Source organism: Haemaphysalis longicornis, unplaced genomic scaffold (assembly GCF_048455015.1).
Source record: "Haemaphysalis longicornis isolate Haplotype H1 unplaced genomic scaffold, Haemaphysalis longicornis Haplotype H1 scaffold_4, whole genome shotgun sequence".
In the NCBI taxonomy this organism is placed as follows: Eukaryota; Metazoa; Arthropoda; class Arachnida; order Ixodida; family Ixodidae; genus Haemaphysalis; species Haemaphysalis longicornis.
In genome coordinates this window covers 97,088,375-97,107,617 of record NW_027526361.1, presented here as the reverse complement: position 1 = coordinate 97,107,617, position 19,243 = coordinate 97,088,375, and positions in this window count along the sequence as shown.

Below are 19,243 nucleotides of genomic sequence, written 5' to 3'. Positions count from 1 at the left end.
GCGCGAGCGACCTGGGAGTACGTGCCCAAGATGGACCAGATCTGGGCGCGGCTGAGGCAACGCCCACCAAGAACGCGCTTGGAACGAAGCTGAAGTGACTCCGCGGCTAATGGCTCTATATCGCACTGGACTATTTAGCTCTATGTTTATAACCGCGTGTTTTTTGTCGTTTGTATTGTTTACCTGTCTCAAAAAAATACCGACTTTGAATATCAACACTGTTGTTATTGTCTGGTTCATAGGTGTTTCCAATTTTCACGTTTGCTTTTGTTGTGTTGCTTACCCCGTGCGGGAGAAACGTCAGTTGTATTACTGGAAATGCCGCTTAAACTTAAAGGTGAGGCACTAAAGTGGTTATAGCCTACTAAAGCGCGTTTCTGGCTAATTGGTTAAGCATGACTGATCAATTAGTCAAGCTCTGTTTGGGTGCGTCCTATCCCGGCCTTCGTCTTCGGTTCGGATAGGCTCTGTTATTTGAGTATTACCTTACACAATCTTCATTTGGTATTATCGATGTGTCAGGTCAACAACATTCACAAATTACCTATAGCGCACGTACACTTTTTGTGTGTTCAGGGAGCTTGAAGTTGCCTTGCTTGCCAATAGAGAGAAATAAAAGCTCCAGTAATGCAAGTTTTGTCTATGCTGTATACGGAGGCGGATATTATGCCCTAGGGATCGCAAAACTGAAATGCATTGTTGATTAGCTGTAGGGCCTACGTTCACGCCACGAGAATCAATATAAGCAAAAAGAACAATCGCCCCTTTAAAATGTGGCTAACCTGGCTTGTGGATAAATTTGTACAAAAATTATATCGTTCCACGTCGTAATTTCCAACGGCCTGTGTCACGCGGTATGATGTGCCAAGCTAAACAAAAGGTCAGCTATAGGGGCTACAAATCCGGGATTTTTTTTTTTGAAGCGGAGTTTTTGTTGCTGCTTTTCTAATCTTTCCTTATGAAAATTTGTGCCTTGAAACCGATAAAAATAAAAAAGGGTGAGGTCACTATTGTGCTAATTAACCCCCATACTGCTTAAAATAATTCCAGTGCAGCGCACACAATCGCACAAAAGGCATTAGTGTTGCCTTCACAGCTTCTTCGGACAGCACTGTATAAACCAACCTCCCATAAATCCTGACGCTCTACTGTACAATAAAGGAAGGCGGGTTTCTCTGCCATCACCAATGGGACTTAAAAATATAAAATACCCGAATGTGTTCATATTTGCAATAAAAAGAGCACAACGGTCGGGTTTTTATAAAATTAGCTCCAAAAAGCTAGTGCAATAACTGCTACGTATTTTCAAAACTCTCCATATATCCTAGAGCAGATAAGTTAACGAACTGGTTTCAGCTTCGCAAGACTGCTAGTACAGATTTCTTGAAACGGATTTTATGGTTCCTGGAAATTTCACCACTAACTCATTTATATTGGGACGTATTTTAACCAATGTACTCGTTTTGGCTTGAAATAAGTGATAATGAAGGCTTATGTGTCTATGAAGTTAATATGCGTTACTCACGAAAACCTCACCGTTTTTTAGCCGAATCGTAGGACTTTCCCTCAGGCTTCCGCGGCGTCCGTACTTCACCACCAGCGAAGCCTGCGGACAAAGATACAATGCTACAGTAGTTTCTTTCAGCACATACAAAACGTGATCCTTGCCCTAGAAGATTCGCAGCCGGTAGGGTATGTTTCCTTACCCAAATAGGGAAACATTTTGCTCGCAAATTACATTTATTTAATTGCACTCCGCAGTGCGAGTCCTCCAAAGTAAAAAATAGAATCAAATGGCTTTATTAAATGGCAACGAATGGTGTAATACTTGGAAAATATTTAAAAAGACACTAATTTTGTGCACAGTGAAAGAAACCTTTGCCCCTGCAGTGAGCGGAGAATAAAATGTTTGTGTATGTTAATTGCTTTGAAAAAGGAAAACAGGGGAGATGCATCCTTCCTGACGTGAAACGAGATATTGAAGCATTCTCAATGTAAACTGAAAATTAAAAAAAAACTAAGCTAGTATTACTGTGGCTCCAGGTGGTTAAGACATGGGTACGGCTCGACTTATACATATCACACCTGCATATGTAGATCAGTTCCTGTGTACAGGATTGGTCCTTTTAGAGCATGTGACATTTTGCAAAGAGCGTGCCAGAGTAAACGGTATGAAGCTAGTTTTTTTAGTCTGAAACATCACAGAAATGATTTAATTTTTCTCCCAACATTTACGCACGCAGATCCAGAACAATTAGTTTCAGTATGTATATAATTGCCACAATGAAGGGGGATTGATAACAAAATCCTGGCTAAAGAAATGCTATAAATGGTGTGGTATTCATAACACGTGTTTTTGAGCGCAGTATACTAATTCAGACTGGGCCAGATACGAAATTATTGCTAGCAGGTAGATTCGAATCCCCAAGAAAACCATCTCAAAAAAGATCATGAAAGCCTACGGTGACGCGTTTCGAACGACCTACCGTGCTCGAGGCCCTTTAGGCTGTTTTGTCACGAATGGCTTACATGAGAACCTGTTGGTCCACGTCATGTTGTACCTTTGATCAAAACAAGCCGGTTGTGAACTTTCTCCTATGTCATGTACCAAACTCACGCAATGCACAGGTAAGTTGGTGACTTACGCAGCTCGTGATGAAACTCAATGGGTTCCATCGAGATAATGAAATAGAACGTAGATTTGTTTCCAACGTTATTTTTAAGTTCAAAAATACCATAAAAGCTGGCTAAAAGTTTTGTCAACACATTAAATATTAATGCGCTCACTTAAAATCGCACAAACATCGTTAATAAACTTCAAATACAGAGAGGCTTCAGAACAAAGTCTTAAAAGACACTGCCCCTAAGTATAAGCAAAGCTTCAGCAAACCATGACACATTATGTGAATCGCTGCCTGGAAGGTACGTAACCAAGGCTTGTGAAATTCAGCTGAAGCAGCTTGTTGTACAGTACCTGATTTTCAAACATGCAAAAAATACTACATTATCTGTTACTTGGACATTTTAGTGATCCCAATGCCCACTGCAAACGACAACTTTGTGTAGTACACGTAAAAATATAGGCAGGGTAAATTTAGAAGGGACAAACATTTTATTTGCTATTATAATTATCTCACCAAGCACGTATAGCGCGAACTCTTATTCATTGCTTTGTTCAAATAGTATTTTGTCTGTTTCCAAACTGGTGAGTTATAACCTAGCTATTTTTTAGTTTAAGATGCTTCGCAATGAGTTTCCGTGTTTTTCTTTTTTTGGCCGCTAGTTTTGTTAATACTAACACCGCTAGGTTTGCTTTTAAGCACAATTTCATTTTACCGAAAGTAAAAACTAACTACGGCAAACAGACAGTGCACTTCTCGGCTATATGTCTATGGAATTTTATGCCAGCCGTCATTAGGTGTTCTAACACATTCCACTAATTAAAAAAAAAATAAAGTGCTACCTGATGTCCCTTCCTCAGACGTAACCAAGATTGTTTCTGATGTTTTGTTTTTCAGCGTTTTTTTTTCCAAGTTGATTATGTATAGTTATTGCTACCATGTAATTTAACTTATTGACTCTGCTTTACATCATTCGTTTACACATCCCTCTTTCCATTTGCTGCTATTATTCAGTGTATTTTTAAGTTATTCTGTACAGGAGGTCCCGCTACAGTCTCCGACCTTGAGACCTCCTTCTGTATATAACCCCCAATGTATCATTTCGATATATTAATAAATAGATTGATTGATTTATTGATTGATTGAAGCAGAACCAATAGATGTAGGGGGCGTTAAAATGCGGCCTGCACCTTTGGCATGTGTACATTGCGGCTTTACAAGGAGGGTGATATGAACTAAAGGACTGCGGCGACTATGTTCCTGACGCCGTCTAATCACCTGTTCCGGGAAGCTTGATCGAGCGCCATGTGGTCTGTTTGGTTTTTTACCAACCCAACAGCGGAGGCAAAACAGCGGTCTCCTGCGCCGAACCTATAGGTGGCGCCACGCTTCAAGGTCCCAGCGCAGAGTTTTAATTCAGCTTTATTTCTGCCGGTTTTTCTGCCCACCCGTCTCTCTCCAACTATGTCTCATCAAAAAGCGCGCAGCCACACCAAAAAAAAAAAAAGCGAAGATCGAAGAGCTGGGATGAGCACGCACAGACACTCACGGGCACATGGAACTCCACGAATGAGAAACTGATGGTGGCGCTGTGAAGAGGCGACACGTGCTTTCACCTAGCGGGGATCGCGGGAAGCAGAGCGGAGCGCGGACACTGCAGGCGAGCGGCCAGGGCTGCGGAGTGCGTGCGATCTCCGTGTCGGGGCTCTGGATTTGCGGCAGGCGGCGTGTCGTGTCGCAGTGAAGCAGCCCGTCCGCTCTCGACATGGGGCAGCGGAGGCTGAGATAGGACTGACCGGACTCTGGACTGGATTCGTGTGGCGCTGCGGCCGAAGCGACCACGGCGGGAATGCCATCGCCGCCTCTGAGTTGAGTTAGAACGCCGCACAAGAGCGATGACAGTGTTAACCACCGGGCTGTGTCTCTCGTCAACCGCGATGACGACCTCGCGGCAGTTTTTTCCCGTGCTGCTATTCCTAAGAGGAGGCATGCCAGATTCTTCGGCGGTTCCCGCGGCCCCATCTCCGACAGCCGGAAATGACACGGCTGCCGGTGAGTGGTACGGGCTTTTTTTTCTGTCATGCTCGCGTGTTAAAACAGGGAACCATGCGGGGGAAGAGCAAAAAATGATTTCCTAGAGCGATGAAGGTTGGCCTCGCATCTCCGAAAGTATCAGTTTCGAAACGTTATTCGTACACACGATGTGCTTAGGCGTTTCTTTCTAAGCACGTGGAAGCGGTAACAAGGGTGTTTGTACTCGTGCGCTAATGCTCTGTACGAGAGCGCAAATTTACCGGCATGTCACGGCAGAGAGAGAGAGAGAGAGAGAGAGAGAGAGAGAGAGAGAGAGAGAGAGAGACGTTGTGGGCATTGAGAGTGTGCTGCTCCGATATTTATGCGTGGCAGCGAATTCATCGTGGTCATATGCCGTATGGAAGACAGCGGGTCAATCTCCCTGTTACTTCTACCCATCCAAACCTATCTCCACTGTCATCTGTAAATAATCATCATCATCCTCGGTGGCGGCGGGAGGGGGGGGGGGGGGTGTTCTTTCGGTGGCTTGTGCTCGGAAGCTTAATAAAGTGATCCTTTCGCATCTCAAAAATTTCTGCCTCAAGTCTCTAGCAGAAGCTGTCTGCTTTATTATACAGCAGCCGACGGATTTTCCGGCCTGGAGGAGGACGAGAAATAGTTGACAAAGTCCGTGAGCCCTTACTTCTATGAGACAAATGGCGGTTCCTCGGAAATTTCGGAATATCCTGCAAGAGCAAGTTTTTGCAGCCCGAAAAAACAATGGTCAGCTAATGTGTATATATATATATATATATATATATATATATATATATATATATATATATATATATATATATATATATATATATTGCAGGAAAATATTTCTTGGACACCGGCAAGTCGTAGCAAAAAAAGAAAGACACACGTCGAAAAAAGAAAAGGTTTAACGTTTCGGCCGAGGGACCGGCCTTCGTCAGAATAACGGAGGCTCTGACGAAGGCCGGTCCCTCGGCCGAAACGTTAAACCTTTTCTTTTTTCGACGTGTGTCTTTCTTTTTTTGCTATATATATATATATATATATATATATATATATATATATATATATATATATATATATATATATATATATATATATATATATATATATCTGACCGAAATAAGGGTTGGCAGTCAAGGTGCAGGCGTGCAGCCCCAGCTTATATTGCTTCTTATTTTTCCCGGCAACGTATAACACGACCCGAAAACTACATCTGGCTACGCTACTCTAATTTGTTCGTGTGAAGTTCCTCCAGAAAACAAATATATTTTTCCGTGTATTTTATTAGCCATCTCCATCGTGATAATCCTTCTGGCTGATGTGTCCTCATGAACAATAAAAAAGCAAGAACGGCGCTTTACATGTAGGGAGTGGCATTACTTCCTCCTTGGCATTCGCACCATCTTTGTCACTGGTGGCCCTTTTTAGACGAAAAACGTCGCTAACCAACGCGAATGGGACGAAATCAATAAAGGCGCATACTTTCAACTATATTTTACTGAAAAGACGGACATGAATATATGCCCTCACATGTGCATGCACACAAAGGCAACCAGTTTATCAATACGTAGACCTGTACTAGGCTAACAACGTGCTGCACATTACTGGCTGCGGCGAGAGGGCCTGAACCAGCGCTGAATGTACATAGAGTTGTAGTATACACTCCTCAGCATTCGCACCCACGCTATGGAGGAATCACTCCCAAAAAACAGGTAGCAATGCTGCTCACTGCAGTGCCGTCGACGTCATTGATTGTGTCGTAAACTGCACCTGAAGACTTCTGGCTTTGATACCAGCAATTAACATGTAAACTACCATAATATGCACAGCGTGCGGGAATAAAGTGTTTACCCGTAATTAGAGTGGGAGGTGTTATTCATATAAAAATAACAAGATGAGAACTTAAATTTGGATCAAATATTGACGAAATTCTTTCGAGGTTAGCTGAGTAGCTCTCGTAGAAATTCAACAAAAAAACGTCACTGCCTTTATGCTCTGTGAAGAAGGATAACCAGCAAAGCTGTGGTGCCGAGCCTCAACGTGAGCAACAATATTCTGTGGCCGGATTGTAGTTAAGGAGTGCACGAAGAAGTATACGCTTGTTTGTACTTTGCGATTTAGCATAGTTTCTGGTTAGCATAGTTCCTGAGTGAAACCTTCACGAACTAGACTTTTATTCCTGTGTGCAAACATGGGGCTGTCAGTTTCCCTCCCGTAGAAGCCGGTGTAGGGATAGAAGACGAGAATTCCACGATATTTACAAGTTCACTGTGAGCTATGTTTTTTGAAAAGTAAATGAAATTCGACGTAATGTTATAGTCGCCTTAGCGGCTGAATGTCATATAATTTGTTTTGGTATTGTTGTATTGTTGTAATAAAACAACAGTCACAGCCACTTTCTATAATCCTACTCCCTCCGTAGATAAGCGTACTTCACTGTGCAGCACTTAATATTGGAAAGCCATCCCACAAAGATTGAGCTTACAACGATCCCGTTGAAGTCGGCCTCACCTCTAGACACATATGCATTGGGGGGAGGACATTTATCTAGGGAAAATATAAGACGTTCTATATTAAAATATGAAGACCCTAGCACTTCTTTTTTAAATTTTTATGAGCTTTTTTATACGTTGACGGTGTGGTCCCGGGGGTTTGAGTGGGTGCCACAAGATGGCGCTATGGTTGCGTGCGATTGTTGTCTACATCGCTGTGTTGCTGGAGATGATCTGCTGAAACTTAGCCATGGACAACTTTGCTGTAAAAAGAATTTTCGGGAAAAACTAATCGCCAATATTACTGAGAAGCAACGGAAATCTTCCCTTTTTGGCGAGCCATTGTTCTACCACCCGCAAAATCTGTCAATAGCTGACATTATGCCATTCTGAAAAATACCAAAACGTTTGAAAAATGAACACACACACGTGCCCATACTCTTTTGACGACGCCCGTGCTTCATTACAAAGAAAAGTGAAACTCGCCTCTGGAAGCGCGTGACAAAAGCAAGCATCACACAAGAAATAGCCAATCCAGGCAAACTCCACCTAACTCCACAGAGCTTGTGCCGGAGACGTTGACAAGAGGTGACAGTGGCTACAAGATCGTCCATAACAAATGAAACGCATATGCTTCTCGTTTGTCAGAGAAATGGTCAAACTCTTTTCTTTTCACAGGGGCCTTTTGCATCGAGGACTCACACGCAGAATTTTGTGATTACCCGACCAGGGCGGAGCTCGCTGGCTCGCACGATGGCTCACAGTTTCCCTGGCTTACCCTGGCTCACAGGCTGTCTGTTACCGGACTGGGCACTGCCCGCGCACCAAGTGTTTTCCTTTGTACGATGGCGGGGTCACGCCCCCCTCCACTGCGGTCACCGTACCGCTCACATGACTGGTGGTCGTTGTAGGAAAGAAATAAGAAGGACACAACAAAGTGAATTGTCGCAAAGGTGAGTCCATTTGAAATAAATACTTTAGCGGGAGCGGGCCCAAAAGATGGTCCTAAACGTCAGAGAAAAAAAGGCCGCGGTGAGCTTTTAAGACAGCGCAGGAGAGCGCTAGCAAATCGATTGAACATTTTAACTGTCTGCTTTTCCCTCTTCGCTACACCTGTTCTGTGACCTGTACAATGACGTTTTATTGAACTCTAAAAAAATGAGTTGCGTGGTTGGGCAATGTTAGAAAACTGAACACTAAGAGACGCTTAGGGGGACAACTTCTGTCACGCTGTTCCCTGAGAGCATTCAGATTTTTGAAAGTCGTGCCTACTGGAATGTCTTTACCATTTTTTATTGCTTTGAGGTAAGCATCACCGCCTGAGCAAACTTAAGAACTAATCCTAAGAAATTTTTACAAGCAGTTTTTCTTGATTTAAAATTTAAGATGGTCATGAAAGAAAATCAGCGTTTTCGTCATTTTAACGTATATTGAGACAGTTGAGGAAGGAAACGCAGAACTTCAAAAAAAAAAAAAACGATGCTTCTATGTTTGGTGCTTTAAAATATTAAGTGTTACTGCTTACAGCATAAATAGTTTCAACATCAGGTAAGTTATCGTTGCGGGAAAATTCGCACGCTGCGTGGGTTTGCGTAGTTACGCACAGGCACTTGGGGAGTCGCTTTCTCAATAGTGTGCGTATGGGCAGCGCTTTTGTGCTTCTGTTTGGGGGGGGAGGGGGGGGGGAAGCTGGGGAGTTAAGCAACATTATCATAACACGTCTTTTTGAAAGGGTGCTTCACTGCAGCAAGATACTTTCGTCAAAGAAGCCCACCTTTGAATAGTACCGGGGAAATTGTTTTTAAAGCAAACATTTTAATTACATCTGGAGAACAGCGATCAGCAATTGAGGCATGAACTATTTAACCAGCGCGTAGAAAAGAAGGGTACGTTTTCGCAATATAAGTATGCCAGTATCGTTCCATTGCAAAGGTGATTTTACCTTCACACAAGGACGTAGAGATTTCGGAAGGACAGGCGCACTCGTATATCAATTAGCAAAATTAATGAGAAATGAAGAAAGCTCACATTAACGCGTAAGACTTGAAGGTAGCGAAGATGTACGCAACCTTCACAACCATCCCGACATTTTCAGTCCACGATTGCAGCCGATTTGGTGCTTCTTTGCGGCCGCAAGGACCTTCGCTCCATCATTGTGGCTATGAGGGAGCTTCTTTCATTTTTTTGGAAGTGCGTTTGCTACGACTTGTCTTTCTCGTTCCCAGAAAGCGTTGTCATGGTTACGGTGAACGCTGGAGTTGTTTTCTCCAATATTTTTTGTCCAGTTCAAGTGTAGCTTCAGCCCGTGAAACACCCATAGTTAGTCGAGATCTTTTGCGGTTTCGGCTTTACTTTTTTCCTGCCTAAAATCTTATTCATGGAAATTCGAGGGGTGCTCCAAGACATCTACCGGCTGTCGAAGGTCATTGCTCTGCCTTTTTCCGGAAATTGCATAAGCGCGGACAGCTAAAACTGAACAAATCGGTTACCGAAGCGAATCAAGCACTTTTACCCTACCTTCTTTTCAGAGCCCTCAGCGTATCGAACTCCTTTACGAATTCATGGAATTGCAGCCCAGTGTTCGCTCACCCATTCGCACAAAGATAAATAAAATGCAAAAATCCACGGCTCAGAGCAAGCACTGTCAATGAACGCTGTGTGGGAGCGCCGAACGAATAACGAGGGAGCCCAGCCACGCGAAATACTTAATCAGCGCCCCGACAAAGACGAACAGCCGTCGCGTTCCCGGAATACGGCGCCAAAATGTTCACCGTACCCTTGCAGAGGGCGCTCTTATAACCTCCCACGGGACGTCTGGTGTAGTGGTCCTGGGAACGTTGTCGACGCTGTGTGCATGCAACCCTGACCAGGGTCTTAACGATTTTCGGGAGTGGCTTCTCTGGCAGATTTCGGCTACCAGCCAACCAACCCTCCTTGCCCTCAACGCCCCACGAATAACGCAACCGCCGGCGAGCGCGCTCGATTTCCTAGCGTCCTTTCTCTACCTCTCCTATCCTCGCGACCACCTTTTTTTTCTTCCACCTTTTTTTCTTTCTCTACCTATCTCCGGTCTTTTCTGGCTAGTCGCTTTTCATATCTTTTTCTGTTTTTCCGTGACTATGGTGTCCAGCGCAAGCCCGCTCGATCTCTTCCTCCAACTTCTTTTCCCTTCTTGCTACCATCTCCCTTACGTGAACCCTCAGACGACAGAGCATCTACCTTCATTTTTTCGTTCCACTACATTTTACCGCCGTCTTAACTCTCGGTCTACCTTAAGGTTTATTATCTTTCTTTGTCTTTCTTTGCACTCACATGATACCGCTCCTTTCTTCCTCCTTTTATGTGCGTTCTCACTTTTGGCCACAATTTATATACATACTGTGCGGGCCTATTCTCGTTTCCATTTTCCCCGTATATTTCGCGCAGCCGTTTTCTTCAGGGCCTCCACAAACCAGACGCCTAAGTCGCCTCCCCCTTTGTTTCCGCTCTTAACGCTCAACTAGTTTATGTGACGCCCGTTCTTCTCTTAAAATAGCGCGTGGTATGTCGTCGCCACCAACGTAAAAGGCTTCAAGTATACGAGCTCTCACTTAATGGAAAAACTTTCACAAATTTAGAGGCTTAAATATGCGCCGAAAAAAAAAAAAGAAATGCTTGCATTAGCAGAGTGGCGTATAATAAATGGTCTATCGAGAGGATGGGAGATAAGTACATCTCCGCGGACCATGCGATATTCGACAGTCCCGCTTTTATAATCGTGCGTCATACTCTCGTGCCCAGCGGTCGGACAGCCCGCAGCTTTCGTTTTTCACGTCCGGCGTGCCTGCTATGCGTGGTGGCGTACCTACCCCCGGAAGAAGGGTTGCCGTTCTTGTCGACGAACCGGCTGGCGCGACCTTGTATTCCTTTCCACGCAGGCGTCCATTTTCCCCGTCTACGTCGTTGGCGGCAGAACACCGAAAGCCCTTGATAGCCTTATCGCCGGGCCGCCCTCCTCAGCCGCCGCGCACTGACCGGGGTGTGGATTACCGACGCGTTGCCGGCCGCCAGCACTTACACCACCTCGTTAGTAAGGGTATTCCCGTGGAAGAAACAGACAAGAGAAACCCTCTGTTGTTTATTTATGTGGTTTTTTTTTACGGTCGTTTTTATGCTGGGTTACCTCTCACCTCCTTACTTTTATCTTCTATTCCAGCGTCCCTGAGATTTAGAGAACGGGTCACCGCACGGATCATGTCAGTTTTTTAAAAAAGAAATAAGGAAAAGACGGGGTACCAAAAATGTTTTAGCTTTTCCCGCTTAACCTACGCGATTTCGCAGGGCCGATAGTTGAGACTCTCACAAAATAGGTAGCTCTCACTTCCGTTATTTGACCCTGACTTTGCCTCAAATGTTTTTCTGGGATAAATAAACTTTTAAGTAAGGAGTAAACATGGAAGTACACACCTCTTCACCACTGTAAGTGCCATGATGTATTGTTTAATTTACTCTGTTTCAGAGTTCATCACGTAAAATTGAATAGATTTTATGTGTAAAAAAGCTGTAGCTGAAAACGAATATGACGATATCATCCGATGACTGCGCATAACAATGTATATAGACTCAGACACCAGGCGCTGGATTTACTCGTCTCCGTAGTTCATCTTTCTGTCCAATAGCTCAAAAGTTGATAGTGAAGATCAACGGTAACTGAAACGTACAAAATTAGACAACGTTTTTTATCTTTCATTTCCAGCCTATTAGGAGAAGAATAAAGTCGAAGATCTTCAGAAACACGGCATTGCTCGAGGCTATAGGCTGAGGACTCCGAACAGCCATCTCAAAATTACGAGGACTGACTTACAAAGACGCACTGTTCACCTTCACTTTAAGTCATATCGAACGGGGATCTGACAGGGCTGGCTTCACTATTGTCTACGTTTCTTCGAGTGAACCGACAGAAAAGCTGCGTTAAGTTGACGCTCACAATACCGACGCCCCGCACTTCACGCATCCTTCGCCCGGCAGTCACTTGACGTCACACTACTCTCAATCCTGACTGACGGCCGGATGAAAACCAAAGTCTTCTTATCTGCACACACACTATACTACGTCTACGCGTGCCTGACACAAACGAAACGCCTTCACAGACACACAAAAATGCAAACCGTATTTCAACGCTTCTTCGTAGTGCGCGAGATTTAGTTCGGCTCGGCAGGAGCCAGCAGCGAAACACTAGATTTAAAGGGCTTGACAACGTTGCTCACTTTCAGCTCCCTTCGGGCTGTCTGGAGGAAGTGTTATGCTCCCCGCTCTGCCTCGTGCAGCGCAGATGCGATGGTAAGCCGCGTTTGCAGGGATATGGAGAAGAAGGCGAAGAGGGCGGTTGCGCGCGGCGAACTGTCTTGTCGCCTTGGGTCTCCTTCGGTTGTCATGACTCTTTTAGTTTGGTATAACCGGAGCGGAGTGTTGCAAAGTGCTTCTTTCAACGCGCGCTTTTTTGTTCATTTCTAATTTATTGGTTTTCTATATTTTGACTCACGCGCGATTTGAGAAACGGCAGGCGATAACTCTCCTATGGAAGCGATCCCCCGGCAGTCTCGGCTTCTAACTGAGTGCCGAGTGGCGCTTTCACCTGAGACAAAAACGTGAAAAAGAAATACGGGAAAGAGGAAGGGATACGTTGAGCTAGAGACAGACAATATGTGTGAGAATAAGGGTCACATGACTGAAAAGGTCAACGCTTCCCCGTTTTCTTCTAGTCTACACAGTTGCATCTTGGCGTGTTGAAGCAGACAGAGGGAGACGCGCAGAGAGAGATGGCATTGCGGCAGAAGTGAGCGTGCCTTGGCGAGAGGCAGGGACATAAAGAATGGGTTACGAGCTGGCGACATTAGCGCCCATATATTGCGTCCATTCATCGTGGCTCCCGTTTGTCGCTCACGCCAACTGCGCGGAGTCAAATAGCGGCACTGGAGAACAAAGGCGAGGACTCGGAAAGAGCTTTGAGCGCGCAGGCTGAAAAGGGGGGCGTTTATGGGTGCGTAAGTTTCCGCTGAAACATGGAAGGGGCTTCAGACTAACGCGACTGCTCTTTACTGTCGAGATATTCAGTTACAAATGCTTATTAGGCGCTGAGACCAGACGGAGGAAAGGGGAACTGAACTTAATATTCACGATGAAGTCACCTATTTGATACTTCCGGGTTTCAGCCGGATTTCATCAGAGGCGCCGCTGGTGGGATAGTCTGAGTCTTATATGAAAGCGATTGGCGGAAGTGAATGACGCGGGAAACGGCTCATACGGGAAATTGAGTATTGCCAATTCTACGGAGACGGGAATCGGGCTGAAGTAAAGGCTTCATCTTGTAGTAAACACCGGTACTGCCCTGAGGGTGAAGCCAGCGTCGTATCGTAACTTCTATAGGTGTACGATTTTATTCGTACCTTAGGATAGGATCGGGGCAAAGCCTGTCGGACACGTGTTCTTTACTGCGCAGCATCAGGCAAGGATACAATAAAGAAAGGACACACGAACGTCTTGGTCACTTTTCATTGTGATATTGGCCCAGTTCAAGGTTTCAATAAATTTTAACCTAACACGGGTTTTGGGGAACGTCTATAGGATACGCTTTTTAAGTAAAAGCTTTTTCCCTCTACCCCCCAAGGGTTCTTTCGCGACCGTTGGTGTCAACAGAAAACTCCCACGAACAAACAAAATAATTCACTGGCACCGCCAGGAATCGAACCTGGAACTAATAGCGTAACGAAGCGAGAGCCCGTTGTCCTACCGATTTAGCTACGAACTCACGCGGAGGCGCGAAAGAAAGGTGGGGGACTCACCAAGCACATCTACGGGTTTACCCCCAGCATTCTCGCTGAATTCCACCTGATGGCGTCACGTGACTTCAAGCGCCGCTGTTCGCTTCGTCAACGGCACGTCTAGCGGCCCTCTGCGCGCCTTGCGCGTGTGCTAAGAGCTACAAAAATTAAAGGAAGCTCACACCAACGCATGGCATCTCACTTCAAGTACGCCATTTTGCTAAAGCCTGTGGCCTCCAGTATTCACGTAGAAAATCACAGCTCCTTGTCGTCCACCTTCACGCCAAACGACACATCAAGGAACATATTCGAATACTCCTTGATGGCCAGGCCATCATCCCAAGCCCCAGCATCAAGATCCTGGGCCTACATCTCCAGGCCAACACCAAGAGTGATGTATCCTTGCAACGCCTCAAACACAGCATTAATCAAATCATACATATGATCAGGCGAGTTCCCACCAAGAGGCGAGGCTTCAAGGAATCCGATGCCTTTCGATTATTTCAAGCTTTTGTCCTCTCGAGAATCACTTACCTCAATCCCCCGTCTTCTTCTCGGCAAGGAGAACTTAAAGATGCTTTATATAAAGCCACTGGTCTTCCCCTGAGTTCGACCACAACACGGTGGAAGAGCTGATAGAGGGCCATCTTTCTAACCAGAATCTCCAAATGAGCAGAGCTGCGGTGGATCGCCGCTTCCTTCACCAGATTGGGTGGGCAGGACAGAATGTCACTCCACTGGATGTACTCCCGCACTTTCGGCGACAAGAACTAAAGATGCTCCCTTTGCTTAGAAATATGAACCCCTCACAAGACGAGGGTTAGCCGACAAGCACGGGCTTAAGCGCTCACCACCACCCTCGGTGGGAATCATGCAGTTATCTACACTGACGCCTACCAACATCGAGGGCAGTAGTACGCCATCATCGTGGCTACCTCCAGAGCCAACCTCCTTGCGTGTGCCTCACTCAAGACCCAAGACATGATGGCAGCAGAGGAGGCAGCCATCGCCTTTCTCTCACGCAAGGAGGGGTTCGAAAGGTAGTAACCGATTCCCAACAAGCCTACCGGAATTACTAGTCGGGTTGGGTGTCGCGACGTGCACTGCGTGTGCTAAAAAGACACTCACCAAACGGTTCCATTCAGCTCATCTGGACACCCGCTCACGCTTCCATGGAGGGCAACGTATACGCCTACCCACAAGCCTGCGCTTTTACCCCCGTGATATGGAGCTGCACGAGGACAGTCACGCGCTTGTCTCGTTCAGGGACATAGCCCAGCATTATCGCCTTCAGATACAGACCCAACCTTCGCCTTACCCAGAACTTTCCAGAGAAAAAAAAAACTACCCTACGGCACATACAATCCGGCTCCTTCCCACACCCGACACGTTTTTACTTTATGCACCCGAATCGCTACGACGCTGAATGTAAATATTGCTCAGAAGTAGGAGCACTCCAACACATAATCGGGGTGTGTGACTTTAGCCCTGACCACCCTCCTCTCTTTCCATCAGCTACCCAACAAGAGCAATGGGAGATGCTGCTGTCCAGCCCCTCTCTGCCTACCCAGCTTCAGTTGGTGAACAGAGCACAGGCGGCGCGGACTGCATATGGGCTCCACTCCCCTGGGCCACTCCCCTGGTCCGTCCAGAAATCTGAATAGATGTTCTTCCTCCTCCTCCACGTCCACCTTCTTCTTCTCGTCCCCCTCCACCGTCTCGGCCGCCGATCTCATCCCCTCCGTCCGCGACGGCAGAGATGGAGAAGTAAGATAGTCTAACACCGGGTTTGAGCTTCCATTAATATTATTTAAAAAGTTTCCACGCATGTGCTACACCAATACAACTCAACCAACCACCGTTCATGCAGCATGCATTGATTTAACCTTGCCAAGAATATCTCTTCGAAGTAATAAAGTGTGTGGGTAATTGAATTTCACTTCTCTCTGGTTTCACTATTTGTAGAGTGACGTGAGTGAATTTAAGGGACGTCGCATGGGCAATCGTTGCGGGTGCCGTTTACAACTTTGCTTTCCAACCACATTCACAGGGTGGATTGGCGCGATTTTTTTTTTTTTTTTTCAGCGGACATCAGCAGGTTTATAGTTTTTATATGTGAGAAACAGCCAGCAGGCATTATGGAGGTATTGAGATCTCGAAACGCCCAATCAAGCAACAGAAAAAAAAATAATAGGGAGCCTTGGAAGTTGAAATAATTTTTTTGGCGCTCTGCTAATTTTATTTTTATCTTCCTATGAATTTTCACTGTCTTAAAACAAATTCGCTTGCGTTCAAAGCGGATGTACACAGTATTTCTTGAAGGAGAGGCCCTGCTTTAGGGGCATAATTTGTGGGGGAACAAACAATAACTTGCTTTGCTCGTTGTATGTTTTATTTTTAGTGAAGAAATGGATATTCATGGAAAATAAAGCCTCGGGTATGTACTCCCCCGCGTACGATATGCACGGCGGTCTCTTTTATGCATAGCGACGTTCACGTATCTTATCGTTCGTTTACACGTGCCTCAAAACGATGTAAACCGTGTTATGCAGCTAAGGGAGATGTGTAATTTCTTCACGTTTTGAATCCGAGAAATGAGCACTTAATTTATCGCGAGGCTGTGAGTGTTCACACACGTTACCCAGTTAAAAGCATGCGATTATGACGCAAAAAATGGTCGAACAACCGCTGCGCGAATTACATTACTGCATTTGTTCCTTCCTCCTAAACGAAAGTGGTGGGCAGTTTTTTTCTTGCGGCAAGGCAAAGCGCTCCAGATATCTTTGACGTGCTTAATGGCGTCAGCGGAAACTGAAAGAAAACGTTTAGCAGCAGTTGAGCGGGCTTGGAAGTCGCCTCCGGAGGAGAACCGGATGCAAGTGATTTCCTTTGCGTATATAGCTAATAAAACTACACTAAGCGGAAAGGAGGTGGAAGAAGGGATGGTGCAAGGGGAAGAAAGGTGACGGGGATTTCCCAAACGTGCTTCCACATCTAATGGAGTGTCATTCGACGCGGCAAGGACTATCCTGGCCCGAGTAGTGGAGTCCCTCCACCCAGATGCTCGAGTGGTCAGTGGTCAGGCCCCAGGGGTCCTGCCCGGGCGCATCAGCAGAGACTCCCGGTCGCTCCTGCTTCGCCTGCGGCTTAATTGCTGCAACGTGGGAGCCCGCCTGCACTACCAGGGCCACCGGGCGACCCCACCTGCGTCAACTGCCCAGAGGCCGAGACGCTCGAGCACTTACTGTGCTCTTAATTGCCGCCAGCACGACACCGCGAGGGAGGAACTCCGGGCCGCACTCCAGCGACTCCGTGCACCAAGCCACAATCTGGAAGACATGCTGTTCCCCACGTGATCGGACGCCTTACGGCGGGAGGTCTTCCAGCACCTCCTCAACTTCCTGGTTATCACGGGACTGGTGCAGCGTTTGTATCCGTCGAGCCTCGGACGAGACGAACGCTACATAGACTGCTCCCCACTCTCTTCCTTCTTTCCTCTTTCTATATTCCTATCCTTTGAACCCCCCCCCCCCCTTCCCTTCCCTGGACTGAGTTGTATGAGGGTGAACACCCCGACTGAGTTCAACAATATCCCTAGTTCTTTTCTCTTCCCTGCTTTCTTAATAAATCACCACCACCACTACCACCACAGCTAATGGAGCACCGTGTTTCGGTGAGGTGTAAGGGCCCCAAGGTAACATTTAGCGAAGGTTGCCCCTTCGATCTCGTTGTGGAAGTTTCAAGTCTTTCAAGTCTTACGGCAACTGGAAAATACTTGCCGGCGTGAGGGCCCATGAGGGCACTTACGTGATTCCCGCAGAATTTGTGATGGGGTGGCCCTACTTTACGGCATTTTTTTTCCTTTATACACTTTGTCCCTTTGTTTTGTCGTGTTTTATATTATCAAGTTCACGGAAATGCACAGATAGAATAGAAAGGCCAATAAAACACAGCAGCGGTGATGCAATGGGAGCGCTCCTCCTCCCTTCTTCTCATTGTCGGGCTGTTACGTATACGGGAAGAGTTTTTTGCGTGTCTCAAGTTTTAAACCGAGGTACTGTAGAAGAAATCGAAATGTAACAAATGTTGTTTTTGATGTGCCATGGTGGAATTATAGTATCCGCAACCTCGACTCAGCGATGTCACGCTAACAAAGGAGATCCTCTTGCGACACGGCTAGTGTATCGTTTTCAGATAGTTCATATCTCAATGAAAGAAGTTCTCTGAGTAAGAATTTTTTTGGCATCCGTACTTTGTTGCAATTCAAGCGGGAAAGCCTCAACTTGCAGAAATTGCTGCCTTACGAAGCTTTTGCGGGCAATAAGGTCCCGATTTATAAACGGATTAAATAAATATTTATCGACCAGCCTGTGCGTAAGACCAATCCCACTTTTGAACGGTGGAATATTACTACCGCATTTAAACACGCGCGGTGATCCTTTTTGTAGCAAAGATGCTGACTTTACTGGATCGTAGAAACAATCTCTGAGTGGAAACAAGGATATAAAAAAAAACTGATAAACAGAGCACCACTCTACCTGTTGCGATAACCGCCGTCATTGCAGGAAATCTCAATGTAGTGCACCCTCCCTAACTTCCCACAAGCTTTTCTTGAGATCGGCGGAGCTGGTCGGGAAAAACAAAAACACTCCCAACTTGCACTAGTGGTATAAGGCTGGCGAAACAGCAGAGCTGGTGGCCCCTCCCCTCTCCTTTTGTTCGGAGACCCGGTTGTTTCACCTCACATTTATCCCCGAAATTGCAATTGAAAGTTGTTCATGACTGGCAAGCCCGGATCATTTCGATCGCCAGCAGCCTTTCACAGCTCATCAAAGTGGACAGCGCTTGAACCGGCGGAAACCGGCTTCGCGATCTAGGCGTCTGTAGCGCGAGCTTTTAAATGCAGAGCATTTCAGTAACTCACGATGTCACCCGCGTTGACGTCCATAGTCGTAGTCCGCACCCCTCCCCCTACACTATATAAAAAAAAATACTATCCGGCGCCTGGTTTCGATCCCTCGACCCTGCGGGCGGAACGCAATGTACATGGTGCTCTACCCACCGTGCCACAAAGCCGACACAGAATGGGAGGCTACGAACGCGCCTTATATTCTTGACTCATTCAAAGTACGTCAAGAAGCTGCTGATACAACGCATTCACTACCAACAACTGCCCAAACACTAAACGTTAACGCAATACACCTACCCCCTATGCGACGCATTTACTCGAGTCCCCCTCGCGGGAAGATGGGCCCAATTTTTTTTCTGTGCTTGCCAA